The sequence below is a fragment of the Passer montanus genome, unplaced genomic scaffold, assembly GCF_014805655.1.
Source record: "Passer montanus isolate IOZ18808 unplaced genomic scaffold, ASM1480565v1 scaffold56, whole genome shotgun sequence".
Lineage (NCBI taxonomy): Eukaryota > Metazoa > Chordata > Aves > Passeriformes > Passeridae > Passer > Passer montanus.
In genome coordinates this window covers 5,194,427-5,200,426 of record NW_024370595.1, presented here as the reverse complement: position 1 = coordinate 5,200,426, position 6,000 = coordinate 5,194,427, and positions in this window count along the sequence as shown.

Sequence of the window (6,000 nt, the reverse complement as noted above, 5' to 3'; positions counted from 1 at the left end):
ACACTAGCATATGCATAAAGCCTTGAATATTGATGCAGAGCTCACATGCTCCAGTTTAAGCCTTATAAAGATTTCTTTAGGAATCATATGTAAGAAGCTGAATTGTGTGGTTATTCTCCACAAAGTACTTTCTTAATTAGATGGGCTTTTGCTCCACTGTTTCATTAAAGGCATGCTCTATCCTCACAATGAGGGCACCATGCAGCACCTTACAGTAAATTTGCACAAAAATCACGAGGCTGAGGCCTTAAAGATTATGTACAATGCTACCTTAATGACTCATTATTTTTAAGATATAGATATAACTGCTACTCTACCAAGCTAAAATACTAACCACTAAATTGAACCATTTTGAAAAAATTAACTAAAGGTATTTGACATAGATAGGGTCATAAAGTTCCGGTTCACAGGTTTTCTGAGTTGATGCTCACTTGTGTGCAAAATTCTTGTGTCCACAAACTTATCTCTGCTAAAAGCACAGTGCCAACAAGAGAAGAAACCAGAGAAGAGAAGATTCAAGGTGAGATAACAGCAGGCCCTTGTTTATGGGATATAACATTCATGGAAGAGGTGACTTGCTGCAGTTTAAGGATACCCAGAAAAAAGAGCCTGTATTCTCACAACACAAGAGGAAAGCAAAACAGAAAGTCACTGTTTGTAGTACTACGGAAATCTGTGGACTTTGTGATGCAGGAGGGATTTTTGTTAGGTAGCTCCTCTGCCTCCCATATCTAAGACCATGAACCAGGATGTGCTGTAAATCCCTTTGGCTTTCATTATTTGTGTTTCAAGGGCAGACTTTGCTAGGCTGCTGGAACAGGGAGCAGATTTCACATCTGAACCTAGTAAGGATATAAATAAAAGCACAGTTCTTCCACAGGAAAAATATTTGTAGGAGGTTTGACCCTTCACTCTGAGTTTTCATTGCTATCCACTGGTGTGGAGAAAATTCTCTCTTTTCCAAGCAGAGGCAAAAAGGGCTATCTCAGTGGCAAGCTGAACTGATATAAACAAATGATCAAAACATGCCAGTGAGTAGCATCTCCCTGCAAATGCACTGCAAGGGCAGCATCAGGGCTGATGAAACCCACCATTAGCCCCACAGCTGGGTTAACCTGTAGGGAGGAGAGAATGAGTAAGGGACAAGGGAACTGTAAGGAGCAAAACACCTGGATTTGGAGAAAAAGGTGGAACTTTTACATGGCTGCAGAAAGACAAGGATGTAATTTTAAGTAACAATCTTCACTTTAATGCTCTAATCCAAGGGTTAGAGCATTAAAACCTTAACATTTAAAACCTTAAAATGTTGGAAATGTTCTCTGTTCCTTTGGGTGTGGGAGGTATCTTTAGGAAACATTTTGCTTGTCTAATGGGGCAAAGTCTCTAACACAAATAGTCTCTAATACAAAGTCATTACATTTCTTGACAGACATTTTTCAGAAATAAGGCTTCCAGAACCCGGGGTTCTAGTCTTGGAGTAAGGACCTCTGAAAGGTGCCTGAGTGTTTTTCAGAAACAGTGACTCTTAGGACATTGTATTAATCCACAACAACAGCATTCAGGCACACCCTGAACATTTGCTCAGCTGTTAGTCTATTATGTGGAAATGGTCTGAAGGTTGCCCATAGCAGACAGATCAAGTGGCAAAGAGAAAATGCAGCCTTTCATTCATTTCTAAACTGAATCCATGCAGAAAGCGCCCTGCTCAGGATTAGATTCAGGTGAACCTTTGAACCTCCAGATCTGAGAATCACAACAAATAGCACACAGAAGTATCAGTGTTGCTTGTTAAAGGTGTTACTTCTCACAACCAGCTGGAATTTTGCTGGAAAACTGCAGGTGGGCATCTGCCTCTCTCTCCCAATGGCACCACTGATGTCTTCTGTGCTACATAAAAAGGGAACAACTCTATCTCTGAGCAATCCTTCCCTGTGTTATCCTGCCTCCAGCCACATTTCACAAAACTCGGGGAAGTAGTTCCCTATTGCCACTGGGATACACAGAACAAACCACCAAAATACCAGGTTCTAAAAGGAGCCCTCTCTGAAGCATGGCCCAGCAGACAAGTGAAACGCAGCAAACTGGTCATGTTTTATGGCGTTTATGGCATTACAGGAGAGAAAAAAGTCTATCAATATCCCTCCTTATCATTCAGAAATACATTAAATGCTTCAGAGTCTATCAGACTCTAAACACCTCTCACATCAGCAAGGTTGTTCTCATCATTTCACTACCAGACACAGTTGTGAAATGGTTTGGAGAAATGTGGAGAGACTTTTGCAGGATGGCACAGTTTTCATACTTTACAGCATCACAGGATGGCTGAGGCTGGAGGGTGCCTCTGGAGATTACTGAGGCCCACCTTCTGCTCAAATAGGGTCAGTAACAGTGGGTTTCCCAGGATCATTTACCTTCAAATTTTGTCTCCACAGACAGAGACTTCACAACGTCTTTAGGCAACCTGTTCCCATGTTTGACCACCCTTAAAGTAAAAATGTGATTTCTTGTATTCAGAGGGAATGTCATGTCTTTTAATTTGTGACCGCTGCACCTTTTCCTGTCACAGAATCCTTTAGGTTGGAAAATACTTCCAAGAACATCAAGTCCAACCTTTGACTGACCATCACCTTGTCAATTAGACCATGCCACTAAATGCCACATCCAGTTGTTACTTGAACACCCCCAGGGATAGTGACTCCACCACTTCCCTGAGCATCTCATTCCAATACTTAACAACTCTTTCTGTGAAGAAATTCTTCCTGATGTCCAACCTGAAATCTTCCTGGTGCAGCTTGAAGCCATTTCCTCTCATCCTTTCGTTAGCTCTCTGGGAGAAGAGGCCGACCCCTGCTTGATTACAGCCTCCTTTCAGGTAGTTGTAGAGAGCAATAAGGTCTCCCTTGAGCCTCCTTTTCTCCAGGCTAAACAATCTCAGCTCCCTCCTCGCAGGACTTACTGTCAGTCAGTAGGACTAAGCAAAATCTGTCCCCCTCTTCTTCAGCCCCCTGCCCTCAGGTATTTATATCCATGGATATCCTTAGCTTTTTCTTCTCCTGCCTGGACAATCCCAGCTCTCTCTGCCTCACCTTCACAGGAGAGACATTCCAGTCCTTCAACAATCTTCTTGGTCCTTTGCTTGACTTTCTCCACCATGTGCATGACTTTCTTTCATACTGGGGATCTCCAGGTGTGTCTTACCTGGGCTCAATAGAGTCTTGACTCCAGTTTTCAGAAATACCAGTAAAGAAGGGAGTGAAAACCAGACTTTCACCCTTTGCTCAGATCCAGTCTCTGCACTGAGAGTCACTGAGTCTGTATTAGCTGATGATTAGGAGATCCTTGAATGACTGATGAATTCAGACTGCTCTCTATTGGAAAAGGATTTGTATCACAAAAGTCACTGTTCTAAGTGCTGTCTTTTATGGAATCTTAGCTAAGAGGCCAAAGGTAAAAGATTTCAAGATAACAGGCAGTCCTCGCTACCCAGATGATGGAATTGGATTGTTTTGGTAGAGAGAATGCCTCTGAAGAGCCTACTCACACCAATTCCCACAGCATGTCACACCTCTACACAACTTCATGAGCTCTCTGTAACTCTTCTGGAAGAAGGCATGACTTGGCCAATTACAGAGGCACCTTGGCTACTGGCAAAACAGGCCATTTTCTAACACAGTGAGAGGTTGGTGTGTGTTTGCCAGTGAGCTCTCAATCATGTGCCATGGTAAAAATCACAGCCCAATTTACCTGCACTATTGTTTCAGTCACATGTAGAGGACAATCGACCTCAAATGCATTCATCACTGTGAATAAGTGACATTACTTATGGATGGAGAACTGTCAGAGAGGGACCATGCAAACTTCTCCCAAATTTGAAAGAAAATCGCTGTATGGAATAGCCATGTTGGTATTTTGCTATACACCAGCACAGAGAACAATCAACCAAACAAAACATTTCCCTGACCCTGATAGAATGCATTTGATTCACATACTAAATTCAAGGTATCCTATAAAACGTGACGAGGAGGCTGAGGATCCAAACAGGGTGTGAATCACAAGGGAGCGCCTGAAGAAACACGCAGCGGGGGACGCACGATACCGCTGCCTTCACATCAGCGACCCCCCTGTCGCTGGCAATAACCGCGGCCACAGGCCAAAGGCAGTGTCCTGCGGGATCCAGCCCTCCAGCCCGCGCTGTCGGCGTTGCCCAGCCCGGATCGTGCCCACCGGCGAGCGCTGCGCGGCCCCCGCCGCTGCCGCCCCCGGTGCCGCCGCTTGCGTGGAGCTGTGCTGCCCTCCGGCGGCAGCGACAGCCGCGGCGACAGCGGCAGCGACAGCAGCAGCCCCTGGCCGCGGTGGCCCGGCCGGGCACAGGGACACGGCGGCAGGAACGGCGGGCTCGCGTGGAGCGCCGGCACTGCCCAGCTCGCTGTCTCGCCCAGCGAGGCGCTTTCGCGGTGACCCTGCCCGCGGCAGCGGGTGGAACCAGGTGATCGCTAAAATGCCTTTCCCACCCAAACCGTTCTGCGCCATTCATATTTTCTTTTTCTTGAAGATTTCCTTAAACGTTTTCTCGCTGTTCTGCTCGCCCAGTTCCTAAACGCTCTCTCCCTTTGGTGTCGAGAAGCGGATCTGCAGCATATGGCTTCGCGGAGAAGATGCGGGGAGTCAGAGGAACCGAGACTCAGCTCTGCTCGCCAGGGAGCTGGAGCGGGAGGCCGAAGCACACAGCTCTCACCTGCTTGCACTCAAGTCTAGGCCAATATTCCTACATATCTCTTTTGTAAAATTATTTAAAGATCACATGTTTTTACAACATCACCTATATAGAGATATAAATAGCTTGTACTATAAATCAAAGCTCTGTAAAAAATGTGATTTAAACACTCCTAGGCATGAACATTATAATGAGAAACTACTGGCGCTTCATACTACTTAACTCAGATATTTTTAAGCACTGGGAAAGCTGTTCTGATAGCAACATTCATTCACAACTTCATATTTATTGAAGTCACTAAGGAACAACGAGGAACAACGTATGTCATTGGCTCTGCATTCAAGATCATAAATCATTGCTGTAAAACGAACACAGCTAAGCACCAGATATACAGCCATTGAACCATAGCTTGGTTTGGGTTGAAAGGAACCTTTAAAAATCATCTAATCCAATCTCTGATGAGTCTCAAGGGAATGTTGAAGAGAGGAATTACAAAGAACTGTCCAAGAAAAATCCTACTCAATTGATACTAGGAAAATGATTCAATGCTTACATAGAAAATTCTCCCTGGTGCAACATATTAGGTGGGAAAAAAAGTAAACTGAAATTTCTAAGGACCATTTTTTAACTCAGTGCAGACTGTGAACTAGGCACACATAGAGCAGCACCCTCTGTGGCAATGAACTACAGAACCAATATTGATTTCAGTGGAGGGATTAATTCCATAGAGCTTTTATACAGATACGGGAAAAAAAACAAGTGCTTCATTGATCCATAACGTTGCCTGAAAGACATGCACTACCTCATTAGATCTGATAATTTAATAACTGAGTTTGGAGTGTTACTTTGAAATACAGTCACAGCAGTGTATACTGAAATAATATATTATCACGTGTAAAATGTGCATGCTGCAAAACGTTGCATTCATCTCAAGGAATCCCCAGGAACTGGGACTATACAGCTCATTTCATCTTTCACGTAGTTCAAAAAGAACCCGCAAGCAGTACATTATATATGTGGCTTGAACATATAGCGAGTGTGATGCTCCTATCATTGAAGCTGTGAAACAATGCATCCATTTTTCAGGAATAGCACCACACACAATCACAAGGAAACCTCGAAGTTATTGCAGGTCTCGTGGAATGATATATATATATATATATATATATATATATATATATAAACTGTGGATGTCTAACATTGAGGATGTAAAATGAGACTTTATGTTGTGGACATAAGCCTACCGCTTCAGCATTTAAGAGCTATGATGGTTTAGGTCAGGCCCA